The sequence below is a fragment of the Phacochoerus africanus genome, chromosome 1 (genome assembly GCF_016906955.1).
Source record: "Phacochoerus africanus isolate WHEZ1 chromosome 1, ROS_Pafr_v1, whole genome shotgun sequence".
NCBI lineage: Eukaryota > Metazoa > Chordata > Mammalia > Artiodactyla > Suidae > Phacochoerus > Phacochoerus africanus.
The window spans coordinates 89,725,898-89,742,719 of NC_062544.1; positions in this window are offsets into that span (position 1 = coordinate 89,725,898).

Consider the following 16,822-nt stretch of genomic DNA (forward strand, 5'->3'; position numbering starts at 1 on the left):
TCAATTGTATTCAAAACCAGTTCACTAAAACATAATCCATTATTCTCATGATAGCTGCTGGACAAAGAATTCAGACCTTTTGTTGGGGGTGGGGGGAAATATTTTCCTACTCAAATATGAAAATGGAAGTTGTATTTCCTAATCAGGATAAGATTCATTGATCAAATTCACTGATTATAAGCTATTCACTTCATCACCTTTCAATAATAATTCTTCATCACCTTTCAATAATTCCTTGAGAATTGCCCAGAGAAACAGTTCATGTGTGTTTGTATCACAGCCTATATTTTAAATGAGTTTAGAGCCTATATTTTTTGTTTGTTTTTTAGTTCTTTTGGCCATGCCCCTGGCGTGCAGAAGTTCCTGGATTAGGGATGGAACCTGTGCCATAGCAGTCATCCGAGTCACAGTGGTAACAATGCTTCATCCTTAACTGCTAGGCCACCATGAAAGTCCCTAGAGCCTATTTTTAAAATGGTTCATATCATATTGGGTATTTTGTGTGAACTGCTTTGTTTTTCAAACAACTATTTCTTCTCTGACACAGCAGGGTTTGGTTGTTTAATCCTGTTTATATTAGTTCTGTTGTTACAAGCTATCTTCAGTGACAACTGAAAAAGTGCCTGCAATTTAGTAGTATCTTAGTACTGGTGATGCCAGTCTAATAGAGTTGTTGTTATTATTCTGAGCATCAGGCAAATGGGGAAGAAAGGTGTTCACAGAGCCATAGGATCAAATGACTCTCCTTCAAGTATGTGGAGGTCAGCCTCAGGAAGAATGCAAACTAGTAGGAAGCTTAATTTATGAGCTCTGTAAGTACAACACTACAGAAGGACTGGACTAAAAAACTGACTCTTTTAAAGAGCAATTTCATCAGCTGGCAACAGTGTGCGAAAGAGTGGAAGAAAAAGAATGTCTTTGGAAGAAAATAATGTGGCAGTGCACCAGGGTATGAACAGCTGGTCATAATCATCCTATTTCACATCAAATGCAAAAAAAAAAAAGAGAGAGAGAGAATTGTGTGTTGAGTGGCATATTCTTTTTGGTATTTATGCAAGCATTGAACTGTAAATAAGATGCCATCTTTATATTCAAAAATGTAATTAAAATATCTTGAACATGGTATTAGAAATTGTAATAGGCTACACTAATATGACGGTAAAATATTGACATGAGTCATTGCTCTTCAATGAAGGATGATATTCTCTCCACCTTATTTCTCCAATTGCCCCACTCTAAATTATGGCAAAAGATGAGGGGTCAAGACTATTTCCTATAGGTGAATGAATTTTCTTTAGGGCATTTGATTATATTAGATCAGTGTTAGAGTCTTGATAAAGAACCGATTTCCATCAGAACTTTGCTGTAATTGCCAACAAGCAACCAAAGGGCTGACACACATGCTTTGTCTGCTCTGGGATTCCCATGCCAGATGATCTCCCAAAGCACCGAATTCAGGAATTCTGGTCGTGGTGCAGCAGAAATGAATCTGACTAGGAACCATGAGGTTGCGGGTTCAATCCCTGGCCTTGCTCAGTGGGTTAAGGATGTGGTGTTGCTGTGAGCTGTGGTGTAAGTCACAGACACAGCTTGGATCCTGCATTGCTGTGGCTGTGGTGTAGACCAGCAGCTGTAGCTCTGATTCAACCCCTAGCCTTGGAACCTCCATATACCTTGGGTGCGCCCCCCTGCCCCCCAAAAAGCACTAAATTCAATTCATAATGTTTATCTGTGAAAGCCCCCTGCCCAAATCCTAGGAATCTACCAAAGCTCATGTTCAGAAGGTAAAATCTACAGCAGACCATAATTTTAAAAAGACAAAAACAGTGACAAGGCTCACTCCACAGAGGGGAGAAAATGACAAGTAACAGAGCCAATTATCTCTGCTCAAGAGATTCTCTATTGCTCTGTGAGCTAATTTAGCAGCAGCTATATTCAGGAGTGAAAGTGATATGGGAGAAGAGATGCACAAAAACACATTTTAATGTTACATAACAAATATTTCAGGGTAGTATAGAGAAAACAGATGAGTACAAGGCTTTAGACCTTTGGGGAATTTAGGATTGTGTTAAAGAGATGAGGTTAACTTCAAGAAACAGCTATCAAACACAGGAAATAAGCTGTTCCAAAGCTCATAATGACACAATTAAATTGTGGAAATGCTACTATTCCCACCATTAACAGAGCATCAGATGATAACTATGTGGAAAGAACATATGGTAATGAAATGGAGAGTAAGTCAAGAATTTTTGTCACGCTAGGGGTTACATATTTTTACTTTGCATTATAGCTTTCAAGTGGGACCCTAGCTCTGCAAGCTGAGGCCCACATGTTTACATATGTGAGTGCAGGAATCCATGACCCACAGGTTCTAAAAAGCAGGTTCTAGAACTGCCAGACCACCCTAAATCGATGTCCTATCTACACATTTTCTATCATCCAGATAATATTCCTTTCAAGGGGTAATGTTTCTAAAATGTTATAGAAAATAGGAACATTAATGGAAGCAACCTAAATATCCATTGACAGATGAATGGCCGAAGAACATATGGGACATCTGTATATACACACTCAGCCATAAAAAATTTTTGAAATAATGCCATTACAGCAACATGGATGGACCTACAGATCATCATACTAAGTAAGTTAGAAGGAGATAGGGAAATACCATATGATATTTACACATGGAATCTAAAAGAAGAAAATAAATACAAATGAATTTATCTACAAAACAGAAAGAGACCCACAGACATAAAAAACAAACTTATGGTTACCAAAGGGGGAGAGGTGGAGTTTGGGGTTAACATATACACACAATTATATATGAAATAGATAACCAACTGTATAGCACAGGGGAATATACTTAATATTTTATTATAACACACAGGGAAATAACCTGAAAAAATATATACGTATATATGTATGTATAACTGAATCACGGTTTGTACACCTGAAACTAATGCAACACCGTAAATCAACCATACTTCAATTTAAAAAAAAGAAACATTAATTTCTAGAATGTTATTAAACATTTAATAACATTTAATATCAAGTGAAACATTTAATATCAAGTGAAATTCATAGAGGAGATTTTTAATTTGAAATATTGATACATATGACAGGAGTCATATGATGAAACTAGGTTCTCACTCTTGGACTCTGGAAGTTAAAGCCAACCACATTCTACAGAGTAAACCAAAACAATGCTCTTGTATTTATTATTTTCTAGCACTTTTTAAAGTACAGTTTAAAAGAATTTGGTAAGAGTCAAGAGTGTCATTTAATTTTTCTGCAACATGGAAATGAAACAATTTCCCCCACAGAATTATGTATTTCTTCTGGAAATCAGAACACTTCAATGTCAGTCTCACCCTCAGGAGCTGCTGAAGCAACTGTCCTACCAGACAAGGGTCTTAGCATCCCTTGATCATATACAAATTCAGTTGCTCTTGATTAATGTAATGCTCTAAATAGCTCCTACCTACAGATGAATTAGGATTAACTATTGTGTGAACTCCTTTCAGCAAGGAAAGAGAGAGTTTCCAGCTGGTGCATGGACCATGCCTGTTACAAAAGAAGAAAGAATTCAATCTCATGATAACTCTTTCACTTGAAGGGGGGAAAAAATCTAAGTAGAACATTAAAATATTCATAAGCATTAAAATCTGTTCTGTTAAAATGAGAAAGAATTATAGCCCAGAAAGATCTACTGTGAAACTATTTTTAAAGATCAGGTATCTCCTTGTATGCCCCTATTAGTCACATGATTTAATCAAAGTAGAAGGGACATGTGATGGGACACACAATTAAAAGACTACAAATGTTCGTCATTTTATGACAGCTAAATATTTTACAGCTTCACTCAGAAATCTTGAGCACAAATTACTCGAAGCAATTACATATTCGGTCTCAAAAATCCCTCCAGAAAAACAAAAAAAGTTTTACAAAACAACCATAGAGAGAAGAATGCCTGGAACTTTCCCACTCCTCAGTTAAGAAAAATGTACCAATAGCTTGTGGGAAGATTCTTATAAATAACTGCATGGCATCTGTCTGATTGATCTCTATCATAACAGCAAGATTGTGGTAACAGAGCTACATATTAATTTTCTAAAGGAAAAGCAACAAAAATTTTGCAACAAAAACTCAGGCCTATTATAGGATTTTCTCGCTCTCTTTTTTTTTGCTTTCATTTATTTTTTTCCTTTGCCCTGACTTTCAATAGGCCTTGGGTTGGTTAGCCTGGCAAAAATGAACATGTCAGCTTTCATTGCAAATCACTGCCCAGCTAAAATGGGATTTTGAAAAGATGTGCCACCTGCTTCATTAATAATAACATCAAATTCTTTTTTCTTGGTTTGCTGTATAGACATATCCTTCTTGGTTCCACAAATCATTTCTTTATGTAACTGCGGCTCTAAAAAAAAGGAAAAGAAGAAGACTATTTTTTTTTCCTCTGTCACCTTGAATTACATAAATATAAGATATAGCAAAGCCTTTCTGCCTTAAATACCAGGAGTCTCTTCCAAAAAAAAAAAAAAGTGGAAAGGAAAAAGTGGAAGAAAGAGAAGAAGGAAGGCGCTTAGAAGATCCTCTCCTTAAATAAATCTCAATCTATAAAAGAAATATTAGAAGTAAGTATGTCAAAAGACTGACTCGATTCTCCAAAAGAGGAAGTTGTTAATTCAATCTGTGAGTTTATTTACAAACCACTTTCATTACTGAGGATGAATAATTTCAAAGACAGAATAATAAGAAAGCTCAAAACTTTAGGATACTGCATCATCTTTCATCATGGAAAGTTAGTGCACGGTGGTACTTACAGGCACAGTTGGGTTGAATCTTAATATAACCCCAATAACAGTTAGCTTCTGTTAAGATATGTGAATTATCTGTGGTTATTATGGATTGCTACTTTTTTAAATGCATCAGCATGTGTCTGTTGTATGCATGGCCTGATTAATAGATAGCATTTGTATTTCACAGGTACTGCCATCGGACTGTCATTTTTGTCTCCAGGTAGACATACACAGTGTGAAGCAATTGTTCTTTATAATTTCCATACCCACCTCTGATTGATGGCATGCCAAAGCTATAAAATGTTGTCAGTAAAACAAAAACTTGGTCCAGGTGTTTTGTGATTTTTATGATCTTCGCTTTCAAGGGCAAAGCACTACCTCTGCAGTCAGGCTGCATCATAGCTCAAGGAAAAGTGGTGAAGTTTGAATGCAAGGAAGGTACCAGAATCTTTCTTCTGGACTTTCAAACCTCAAAGCAGAAGCCTCACATCCTTGTACGAAATGCAGAATCTCAGGAGGAGTTCCAGACCTGCTGCTTCAGAATCAGCATTTTAGTAGTTCCCAGGATTCAGGGCTCACTTTAAAGTTTGAAGAGTCTGCTGGAAACATTGTCCCCAGGTGTGCAATATATTCCAGCAGCTCGCCTTCAGACAGCTTCAAGAATGATCCTGACCAACCCGAATCCTTGATTATCTGTACCATTTGTATGATGGATTAATCTCTGACACAATCCAATACAGAAATGACTTTCTTGGAGTTCCCGTTGTGGCCCAGTAGGTTAAGACCCTAACATTTTCTCTGTGAGGATATGGGTTTGATCCCTGGCCTAGCACAGTGGGTTAAGGATCCAGTATTGCCACAAGCTGTGGTGTAGGTCGCACATGCAGCTCAGATCCAGCATTGCTGTGGATGTCGTGTAGGCCTCAGCTATAGATCCAATCTAACCCTTAGCCTAAGAATTTCCACATGCAGGTGCAGCCATAAAAAGAAAAAAAAAATGACTTTCTTGTATATGCAATTCTTAGAAATACTCTACCTTTAAATTATCCAGTCTGCTTTTGATTTTGAAATTCTTTGACTTAATTACTTAAAAAATTTTCACATTCAATAAATCTGTAGGAATTTGTAGAAATAAAAACAGTAATTAGGTATGCCACAAAGTTACTCAAATTTATTATTATTTAATTACACATGCATTTAAATGAGAAGTTTGCAACTTTTTCCTGTAGAGAACCAGATAGTAAATATTTTAGATTTTATGAACCTAAAGCCACACTTAATTTGTATCCAAATTTAGTATTCCATCAAAATGCAAAAATTATACTTAGCTTCTGGTAATACAAAAATAGGCAGTGGGCAGGATTTGCTCACAGGCTCCAGTTTGCTTATAGTCAACAAACGAAACTGACTAAAAGAATCTGAGAGCTAAGAGATGCCATTCTGGACCAGAAGACAGGAGCCACTGCCATATTCATTCTGTGGAGACAGTAGGCTGCTTGTCACTGTCACCCTAACCCCAGCCAAGGCTTCATTCTAGTGAAGCCAAGAAGCAACAGGATATATTTCTAAGACTCTGAAGAGAAAAGACAAGATAACCCAGATTTGGTTATTATATTTCATTGGGATAGAAATGAATAGTGCCCCTTTGATACTCAAAGGAAGAAAGTGTCACTAAACAAAAGAAAGGCCTTTCTCTAACATAGGAAGCAAACTTAATGGACTGGGTGCAACACATAATGATAAGGAGGGTCCCTTTACAGACCATGTTACTGAAGAGAAAAAAAGATGTTAAAGATCAGTGATCAAAGTTTTATTCAATATTATAGCTGAGAAATGTATAAAGTTGCATTTTCTTTTTTCCAAGAAGTGTTCTACAACTTCATTACGGCCAGGCCCCAAAGAAGTTATGTTCAGGTTCAAGGGGAGTGTTTACACTTGTCCTTTACTTTTGGAAATTAGTTTCAGGGGCTTCTGGTTCCCATTTTTCCACCCACATCCTGGGCAAATACTGAAGATCCATCCCAGCACATCCCCCGTAAGGCTGAACAGAGCTCTCAGACAGACTACAGATGCCTTCAGTGGGGAGCCTGCAGCCCTCCTTGGGCTGTAGACCACACACTGCGCCAAGTATGGCTCTTAGCACTAAAAGCAGACAATGCCATATGCACGTAGGAGTGTGAAGTTGACTATCTTCTGTATGGACATTCCCACCCTCTGTGTCAGTGACCAACATGAGATCCTGGAGGATCTCATAAAGCACCCTACATCTCAATAGCATCAATAATCCAGTAAAGGGTGACCTAACCTTCCCCACGAAGCCCTGCCCTCGGCTCCCTGGGGTTCGGTGGTGCCCAGCTTTGCTACTTCTAGGTTGCATTTCCTAATGCCCATTGGGCAGCAGTAAATAGGACTATCCTGAAAGTTATATACAAAATCCTAATTTTTGCAATGGCTCTTTAGGTTCTATGAAAGTATCTATTGCCCAAATCATCTTAGGAAAATCCCATTAGAAGATTTCTGGGCATTTTGTCAAAAAATTTCTGAAACCAGCATAAGTAGCTTTGATGTAAGGAAGCTGGGCTCTTTATTCCTGCATGTCTGAACTCACAAGGGTTAGTGAACTCTCAGGTCCCTCAACAGTGGAAGGAAATGGGAAGAGGGTGAATGAAAAAAAAGCTTGAGTTTGGTTGAAATATAACATCTTAGAGCTTTTGCAGAGGATATAGCAACAAGGATGTCTATCTGGTCTGTCATTTCAGTGAGTGTGACATTCATTTTTCTTTCTGCCAGTCAAGGCACTTTGTATTCTGGCAGGTTGATGTTTGTGTAGTGGATGTGTCCCCACAAGGCTTCCTGTAGGAAACACGGAATAGTGTGTTGTGCCTTTGCCTCAGAACTCCACGTCCAGTATTCCTCCCTTGACCCTGTGTCAGCCCTACTCAGGCTTGTTGATAATTGGTTCCTAAATGTTCATGCATTTTGGGTTCTGTACGCAGACTACCACTTTGTGTCCAGCCTCTTGATATTATGATTCATCAGGTTTGGGGCTGTCTATTCTGACCTCAACAATTACCTTTCAGGAAATGATTTCTAATGTTCTCTCAACAGCTCAAAGTACCAACAGCCTAAAACCTAAGCCAAAAAGTCTTCACCTGACCCTCATGCCTATTCTCTTAACCAAATGATGAGAGACCAAGAACGGAAACCACTAGGGATCATGCCACCCACTAACTCATGGCATAGTCCAGAACATCAACACCCTCTCCATGGAACCCAGAGGGCTTTCGACACTTGCATTTCCAACGCAAATGAAAAGCATCTCAGGAGGTATGTGATGCTGGCAGAACTAAGTAGTTTCTATATTCAGATGGATGCTTTATTTCACAACTTCATTGACACATTTGGTCCTATGATGCTGAAGCCTGAATAGAAGTTACAGTCAATCTCTGGCTTCTTTGCATTTTTGCACAAAAATCCAGGTGGAAAGTCAGGACACCTTCCTTAAATTCACCCAGCAAAGAAAGCCCCCTGACAGTATTCAGTCATCCATAGTAAGAGTCGGGGACTCTGCATTTAACAGGAAGTAAAGACAAAGGAAATGATGTGTCACCAGATCAAAATGGCTCAAAGGACAGACAGGGAAGGCAAGGGCAAGACAAAATCTCCTCAAATTACCTTTCAGATATCCCTTAAAAAATCTTACTCAAAATTTAATTTACATAAAAGAAAAGGAGTTCCTGTCATGGCTCAGTGGTAACAAATCCAACTAGTATCCATGAGGATGCGGATTCAATCTCTGTTCTCCCTCAGTGGGTTAAGGATCTGGCATTGCTGTGAGCTATGGCAGGCTGCAGATGCAGCTTGTATCTGGTGTTCTGTGGCTGTGGTGTACACTGGAAGCTGCAGCTCTGATTAGATCCCTAGCCTTCCATATGCCACATGTGTGGCCCTGAAAAGCAAAAAAAAAAAAAAAAGAAAAAGAAAAAAAGAAAAAAGAAGAAAGAAGAAGGAGAAGGAGGAGGAGGGGGAGAGGAAGGAGGGGGAGGGGGAGGAGGAGGAGAAGAAGGAGGAGAAGGAGGAGAAGGAGAAGAAGGAGGAGGAGAAGAAGGAGGAGGAGAAGAAGGAGGAGGAGAAGGAGGAGGAGGAGAAGGAGAAAAGAAAACATAACTTGCTCTTCCATCAAGAATGGAGTTCCTGGGAGTTCCTATTGGCTCAGCAGAAATGAATCTAACTAGCATCCATGAGGACACAGGTTTGATCCCTAGCCTCACACAGTGGGTTAAAGGATCTGGCATTGCCGTGAGCTGTGGTGTAGGTCACAGAGGCCGCTCGGATCTGGTGTTGCTGTGGCTGTGGTGTAGGCCAGTGGCTACAGCTCTGATTCAACCCCTAGACTGGGAACCTCCATATGCCGTGAGGACGGCTCTAAAAAAGGACAAAAACAAAAAACCCAACCAAAAAAAAGAAGGATGCCATTGCCAACTATCTCAATCATTAGCAACATGTAACATATGCATTTATAATATATTTTTGGTCACACCCAGATTCTGAAGCTTATTTACCTTGGGCAGAGTCCTCATACTTTTTATACTTTTGTCCCCATTTTTAAACCTAAAAACCCTGTGATCATGTGGAAATACTGATATGTTTTCTTGGGGGTGTTCTTCCAATTAAGGTTATTGAGTTATTATACTTGACAAATATTTATGGAGCTCCTATTGTGTGCCAGGTATAAGTCTAGACATTTGGCATTCACAGTGAATAAAACAAACAGCCCTACCTGCATAGAGTTTATATTTTCATCAGGGGGAGGGAGGTGAAGAATAGCAGAGAACAACTATAATCAGTAGAAATTATAAATTAATAAATAATGCAGTGTGTTAGGGAAAAAATAAGACCAGAGTCGGGGGAGGAAGTGTGAAAAGGGTGAGGAGGAAGCTAAAAGCTTACACATTGTGGAACCCCAGTTTTCCTTCAGACCTCTTTACCTTGCAGCTCTTACTTTTGCTTATCTTGTATTCTTTCCTATCACGATGTTTCTTGAGACAGTTTAGCATAGTAGCTAAGCACCTGAATAGGGAGTCAGATCAAAGATCTAATTCTTGAATGAATAAGTAAGGAAGGGTATTTAACATCTCTAATCCTTAGTTTCCATCAAGGAAAGGCTTTCTTTCTGTGAAGGGCAAAGGAATTTTTTTAATTTAAAAAATTATTTTATTTTTATTTTTATTTATTTATTTATTTTTGGCTGCTCTCGTGTCATGCAGAAATTTGGGGGCCAGGGATCGAACCTGCAACACAGCAGCAATCTGAGCTTCAGCAGTAACAATGTCTGATCCTTAATCTACTGAGCCACCAGGGAACTTCCAAAGAAATTGTTCTTTTAATTGGCACCGAAACTAATGAATGCCTGGACATCTTAAGAACTAAACAAATGGTAAATAATATTGTATTCAACCTATAAGGTATTCTGCACTTATAACTATGTATCTATCTGTCTTTTCACCCTCTTGTGGGTCCACAGAGTTACCCAATAACAGGGCTATTGTTACTGCAGCAGCTCCTAGAAGTAGGAATCGTGAATTCATAAATATATTCTAGCCCCAAATCTGGGCTTCATATTTCCCAATCAGTAAAAATTAGAACATTCTGATAAGTATCTAAAACCAATTAAGGGAGTAAAGCTCAGTTGTGCAAGACAGATGTTCAGTAAATACCTCCCAAATGGAGCCAGTAAAGACTGTGACTAGAAGGGCTTTGAACAGAGAGTATTTTCCTGATCCATAGCTGAAGTTTGTTCTCTGCAGAGAAAGGAAGATTAGACATTGATAGTCACCTCACCTTCTCTGGGATGAGAGTGATTCTGTAAAGAGGTCTCTGAGATAAGACTTTAAAAGTGGCTCCTTTGCTGAAGCAAGTGGATATCAAGTTGTCTCATAACTTTCAGCAAAAGCAGAAAACCTATGATGAATGGCTCCAGCTAAAGCTTTTCCTTAAATGGAACTTAGGCTTCAGGATACCATGGGATGCCAACCTGGCAGTTAGGTTTCAGAGAGGAAAGGGTTAGTATAAATGTCAGTTTTGCTCACGATTATATATATTAGGGCTGCACCTGCAGCATATGGAAGTTTCGGGCTAGGAGTTGAATCAGAGCTGCTGCTGCCGACCTATACCACAGCCACAGCAACACAGGATCCTAGCCTCATCTGTGACCTATACCACAGCCCATGGCAATGCCAGATCCTTAACCCACTGAGCAAGGTCAAGGACTGAAATCTCATCCTCATGGTTACTAGTCGGATTCTTAACCCACTAAGCCACAACGGGAACTCCCTCTCTATAATATTTTTAAATTAAAGTGGAATTTTCCTGAATAATGAAATACTGTTTGTTGTATAACTGCCTCTCCCACTCTTCCTGCTAAACTTAAAAGGTGTTCTCCTTTCTCTGCAGCCCAGATGATACCTGTGACTTAACCTGGTCTGGGAATCACCTACAGTGTGCTGTTGCAACTACTGGTACAGCCAGCAAGTCTATCAGAAAATAAAGATGTTATGAAAGTTAATAACAGTCTGTCATCCTCACTGGAGAGTCACAGCTGTGTAACATGCCCAATAATGGACTAAAACTTAAGAGTACAAGTAGCTTTGTCACCATGTAATTGAAAGGAAACAGCATGGACGGGGCAAGAAAAATTCTTGGCTAAGCAAAGCATGTGACAAGGAAAAACACAGGGAAAAAAATCACTATAGGACATATCGTCACTATAAAACTGAATTTTCTTTCCAGAGGTGAGGCTGTAATTTTGATTCTTTTTTACACGATCTGAGTTTTCAAGTGAACATAGTCCATAATCATGATGTATAGCTGATATATTAAGCTGATGACCAGCTATACATCTTTGTTAACTTCTTTGTTTTTAATCATGCCCTGTAAGAGATCCTTCATACATTTTATGGTTCATCTTTTTCCAGACATAGGGAGAGTGTAGTTTCTTGACACCACCCCCACTTGAAGTTAGGCATGGTCCTGGAAAATATCAGTGAAAGTGATATATTTCACTATGGAGAAGCTTGAAAAGCGAGCATGGGATTATCATGCTCCCTTTATACCCTCCTGGTGATCACAGAGGCACCCGTGGGATGGAAACACCATCAACCTTGGTGCCTGTACATTAATTTATGAATAAAACTCCATCACTAGACACACAGCATGAATGTGTTTTGTGTTTGTGTATGTTTGGCCACTGAGATTTTGGTGTGGACTGTAACCACAGCATAATGTAATGAATCCTGATGATTATGGTGGCTTAATCATGAATTTAAAATAATTAATTTTAAATCATGTAATGAAATCTTGGTAATAGCCTGTTTATGCTTGTGAAGGAATGCAGTGTTAGCCCTCTAGTTTTACAAAAGAATCAGTTCCCTGGGTGTTCTAGAAAAATCTGTCAATTCCCAAGGGGAAGCTATGTTACTTCTTCACCACTTTTCAGGAGGAAGAATGAAATTTCTCAAATTGTTCCAATATGTGTTTCCTTATGAATATTCAGAAATAAATTTTTATCATATAATAATAGTAAAAATTACAGTAAGTGTAACTTTTCAAAAAATTAATTATCTTAATGAATTTTATTACATTTGTAGGTGTACAACAATCATCACAACCAAATTTGAAAGCATGTCCATCCCAAACCCTCAGCACATCCCCTCACCCCCCAACTTGTATCATTTGGACACCATATATTTTTCAAAGTCTGTGAGTCAGTATCTGTTCTGCAAAGAAGTTCATTCTGTCCTTTTTTTTACATTCCACATGTCAGTGAAAGCATTTGATGTTGGTGTCTCATTGTATGGCTGACTTCACTTAGCATGATAATTTCTGGGTCCATCCATGTTGCTAAAAATGCCAGTATTTCATTCCTTTTAATGGCTGAGTAATATTCCATTGTGTGTATATGTACCTTATCTTCTTGATCCACTCCTCTGTTGATGGACATTTAGATTGTTTCCATGTCTTGGCTATGCAAATAGTGCTGCAATGAACATCGGAGTACATGTGTCTTTTCGAGTCATGGCTTTCTCTGGGTAGATGCCCAGGAGTGGGATTGCTGGATCAAATGGTACTTCTATTTTTAGTTTTCTGAGAAATCTCCATACTGTTTTCCACAGTGGTTGCACCAATTTACATTTCCATCAACAGTGTAATAGGATTCCTTTTTCTCCACAGCCTCTCCAGCACTCATTGTTGGTAGACTTTTTGATGATGGCCATTCTGGCTGGTGTAAGGCGGTACCTCAGAGTGGTTTTGATTTGCATTTCTCTAATGATGAGTGATGCTGAACGTCTTTCCATGTGTTATTTGGCCATCCCTATGTCTTACTTGGAGAATTGTCTGTTTAGATCTTCTTCCCATTTTTGATGGGGTTGTTTTTTTATTTTTATTTTTATTTTTTTGGTATTGAGCAGTAGGAGGTGTTTATAAGTTTTGGAGATTAAGCCCTTGTAGGTCGATTCATTTGCAAAGATTTTCTCCCATTCTGTGGGCTGTCTTTTTGTTTTGCTTAGGGTTTCCTTTGCTGTGCAGAAACTTTTTTAATTAGGTCCCATTTGTTTATTTTTGTTTTTAACTATTACTCTAAGAGGTGGATCTGAGAAGATGTTGCTGTCATTTATGTCAGAGAGTGTTTGGCCTATGTTTTCCTCTAAGAGTTTTACAGTGTCTGGTCTTATATCTAGGTCTTTAATCCAGTTTGAGTTTCTTTTTGTGTATGGTGTTAGGAAGTGATCTAATTTCATTCTTTGAATTACAGTAATTTTCAGAAGTTGATGACTTGGAGGATAAAACAAATGTGTTTTGCAATTTTGTATTTACTTTTATGTAACTATTTGGTATGTAAATTATACAATTCTAATGAAACCTCATGCCTTTTCATTAGATCTAATTTAAGCTCTCAACTTCATGTTATAGAATGCTTTCTTAAAGATGCTTAAATGAAAAATATTATGAAATTACATGGATTTGTGTATCGATTTATACTTCAGAAATATATATTTGTCATGTTGTTAAAAGTCTTCCTCATTGGCTACATGACTGAATGATACTTAAAATGAATTCTCAAAATATCTAGTGACTTTCTTCAAAATATTATCTGTTAGAAGCTGTCAGACATCCATGTTAAGGATTAAAAAGAAGATAGTTTAAAATTAGATGCAGTTTTGTATTAAAATAATAATACCCATAATAATTCCAGATTTATAAGGGCACAAATTATTTAGTAAATTTTTTGAGCTATGAAGGATCTTGGAAATCAATTAGCACAAACCTCCATATGTTTGACTTGATGACCTAGACTTAGGATGTGCAAAAAAGCATAAGCCCCCAAGTGTAATATTCACACATAATTTCTTCCAGTAATTAAATAATAAGGATGTATTAGATCCAGTAGAAGTCATTTAATGAAGTGTGTGACTTTCTGGCATGCTTTGGTCTGTGCTTTACGAATATCGAAGAAGGGATTGTAAACTCCTCCAGCAGTCTTTAGTCAAAAGGGGGCAGTCAAAATTTTAAAGGCTGACCTGGTAGAGCATACTGTTATAAAATTAATAGTGACAGCCCCTAATGAAATCCTCTAATGTGACGATTAAAAAGATCCCATGAAATAAAGTGCATGTATAATTTTTAAAGTGCATTCTTAGCCCTGGAGAAATGAAGGTTAGGCAAATGATCTGAGCTTCTCAAACTTCGTTTCACTGGTAATAACTCACATCTGGGTAGGCATTTTAACTCTGTAACTTCTATATAATTGTATATCCTTACACCATCAATGTGAAGTAGCCACAGAGGGAATAGCAATTCCCCTTTGCCAGTGAGGAAACTGCTTCCTAAGGAGATTGTCGGGAGACATGCACCAGGTAGAGCAAATCAATGGGGAACTGGACCTAGAAACCACATTGCGTAACTCCAATCCCAGCCCTCTTCCACACAAACCAATTCCAGGAGATAATAGTGTCTCCTGCTTAGGGAAAATCACTGTCCTAAAAAAGACTGCATTCTGTTCTGGGAACTACCACTTGAAGTAACAAAAAGGAAAGTTGGGGTGGTCTAGAAACAAATAAGAAAATGATAAATGTTTGAGGAGTTACCATCGTGGCTCAGTGGGAAACAAATTTGACTAGCATCCCTGAGGACATAAGTTTGATCCTGGGCCTCGCTCAGTGGGTTAAGGATCCAGAATTGCCGTGAACTGTATTGTAGGTCGAAGATGTGGCTTGGATCTGGCATTGCTGTGGCTGTTGTGTAGGCCAGCAGCCTCAGCTCCAATTCAACCGCTAGCCTGGCAACTTCCAGATGCTGTGGGTGTGGCCCTAAAAAGAAAAAAAAAAAAAGAAAGAAAGAAAGAAAAGAAAAGAAAAATAAAGATATATGTTTGAGAAATACATACTACTATAATATACCCTGAAACTGATTTCTTGGGAAATTTTAGCCTTGTGGGCAAGAGACCTACCAATGACCTGCTATCATGAGCAACATGACAGCTTTTCTGTTTAAAATTTAAGACAAACAAGCAAGGTATATTATATCAGAAGATGGGGTTGTGTTGGATTGCTAAGAATATTCTAGAATAATATTACCAGATGCTTGTATTATCCAGTGGTTTATTCCAATCTATTAAAAGGCTAGGTAGAGAGTGCAGCCAATTTGGGTATAATGGACTTCCAAGACACAACGATGCATTCAGTAATTCTATCCTGCGATGGCTCGCCCCTATAATTTCTAAAGGAGACTTCAGTCTGAACAGAATGACTCATTGATGAGTCACACTGAAGTTGGGTCACTCTGCTCCACCTAAAGAGATATTCATACAGAATTTCCAGAAGTCTCAAAAGCCAACCAAAACCCAATGGGAAATTTTAGGACCTATACAAATTTCTGTCCATGCATGCATGCATGAGACTAGCTGGTCGTATGTCGGGAGACATGTTTCTACAATATTTTCTTAGCCTCTCTGGTTCTATTTTCTATGCTAAAAACTCCATCTTGTCCTGCTTTACTTTACCCCATATTCCTGCTTGAAAAACAGTCGCAGTGCTAGTAAATGACTTAAGCTTAAGAACAAAGACCTAAAGGCATAAGTTATTCATGTGGTCAGCTGAATGAGGACATAATGCATTGGTCTAGGCATGCCAGACCTGTGCAGATTGGTACACAGTTTGCACAGAATGGTATGTCCTCTAAAGAATAAGAGGAAGATGAGCCTCATGGCCCCAAGTGGTTTATGAGCAGGATATGCATTAGCAAGGAGAACTGAGATGCAAACCTAGGCATGCAGGGTTGCTGCAGATAGGCATGATGCTGTCTGCAGAAGCACAATGGTGATTCTCTAGATGTTATGCATAGATAGCTGATGCCAAGCTTCCTCAATGCTAATGACTGTTAAATGCCTAAAGATCAGAATAAAAGCTTAGCCAGCTATGTGACTTTAAAATAAGTAAAAAAAACAAACAAACAAACAACTATATCCTGCACCTATAGCCCCCTCCTCACTTGACCTGATCCTAAAGAGCACAATAAAAGTAGGGTGGTTTCTTGAGGCGGCGCTCTTGGTCCCTGAGACCTTGAGTCCCCAGTTCCCACCTTTAATTAAGATAAATGTCTCTGTGTCTTGTTTTATGTTAAGTTTTTTCTTCAGTTTCACAGCACCCGTTCTTCAGCCCTCACCTGCTGAGCTGGTCTCGGCAGTCGTACCATCTTGTTTGTAGACCATCTGGGAGCACAGCGTGGCAGCTGAGTACATGTTCACAGCATTCTTGTAACTACAAATACCTGTGACTATAGTGATCAATAATCCCAACAGAAATACTTTATAGGAAGGGAATTTTTAAAGGATAGTCACACCTTATTCTGAAAACAAAATACAATAAGAAAGCAAAGGATGGGCAATGGGATCCTACTGTACAGCACTGTACAGCACAGGGAACTGTGTGTGATTGGGTCACTTTACTGCACAATAGAAATCGAAG